General features: G+C 51.9%; 1 non-coding gene across 1 annotated transcript; it reads left to right on the plus strand.

Moving 5' to 3' along the window:
• Nucleotides 1–716: 716 nt before the first annotated feature.
• On the plus strand, nt 717–788 carry TRNAP-UGG (transfer RNA proline (anticodon UGG)). The gene has a single exon. It is a non-coding gene; the product is annotated as a tRNA-Pro (tRNA).
• The last annotated feature ends 508 nt before the right edge of the window (nt 789–1296 follow it).

Genomic DNA, 1296 nt, shown 5'->3' on the forward strand with positions numbered 1-1296 from the left:
CATTCAGCCTGCGTGCCCAGTGTGCGCGCGCGCTCTAGTGCGAGCCTCCAGGGCTGCGCAACCACCACTTCAGCCAGCCACCCCAAGGGAGCGGGGTTTCCGGTCATCTTGTTTCCGCCTTACACTTCCCTACATTTTGTGAAGCTTTTGCAAATAAGGGTGTGTTGCTTTTCATGTTTTCATAAAACAATAAAAGAAAAGCTCTCTCCCTTTTACCAGGCGCCCCACCTGAAGGGACTACTACCTCGACTTCATTTCGCTTGTGGCGGCTCAGGACCCAGTCAGTCCCGCGTCCCCTCCAAATCCCGCGCGCGGTTCTCTCCAGGAGCCCGGGGCTTCTCCCGGCCTCTGAGCCCAGACCCTGGGCCTCCAGACTTGCGCCTTGCTTGGGCTCCCTTGGGCAGGGGCTCCCGGTCCCCAAAGCGGAAAGTTGCCCCTGCCTGCTGCTCCTACCTGCTGCTAGTGAGGCACTCCTTAGGATTCCAGATTACATACAGAGGGACCAAGGGACACGGACCGTTTACGCTGGGCGAGCTACCTACGGATGAGATTAATGGCAGATGCCCAGACTGTGGAGTAGGGATGCGTTGGGTGTGGGAGACTCAGATCCAGAGAGCAATTTCAATATGTCAAAAATAAAAGTCTCCGTCGGTGATAAAAATTACTTCTTGGAGAATCTGATTATGAGTTGAGCAAAAAACAATTAAGCACGAAGTGGCTCGTTGGTCTAGGGGTATGATTCTCGCTTTGGGTGCGAGAGGTCCCGGGTTCAAATCCCGGACGAGCCCACTTTTTCAATTCTACTTTCTAGCTAGGTCCCTTATGTGGATGGTTTTGTCCTTGAACAGAGTTGGCATACCCAAGAGCTCTGAGTGTCCTGCGGTTTAGTAAGAAGAGCAGGTAGGAGAGTGAGTGAGCCGTTCCAGAACTGAGGGTCGCAGGTGAAGGGATGGGTGCAGAACCGTTCGCCTTTGTTTTCCGCCAGCATGGGACCTGGAACCATCTTTTCTCAGTCGTAGAACTTTGCATCTAGTGTACCCAAGGAGGCTCTCTTAATCATCAAAGGTCTTACAGGGATCCTCCAGCCGGAAGTTTCCGTAGTGTAGTGGTTATCACGTTCGCTTAATACGCGTGGAAGTTCTCGGTTCAAAGCTGGGCCATAGCAATGTGTGGGGCTGCCCCTGCCATTTTTCTTCTTACTACTTAACATTTGGAGACTCTGTAAATCAAACTTGGTCCTGATTTAGAACATCCACCATCATCTACTACTTGCAATTTACTACATTGGGGTACACT

Source organism: Neofelis nebulosa, chromosome 1 (assembly GCF_028018385.1).
Source record: "Neofelis nebulosa isolate mNeoNeb1 chromosome 1, mNeoNeb1.pri, whole genome shotgun sequence".
Classification (NCBI taxonomy): Eukaryota; Metazoa; Chordata; class Mammalia; order Carnivora; family Felidae; genus Neofelis; species Neofelis nebulosa.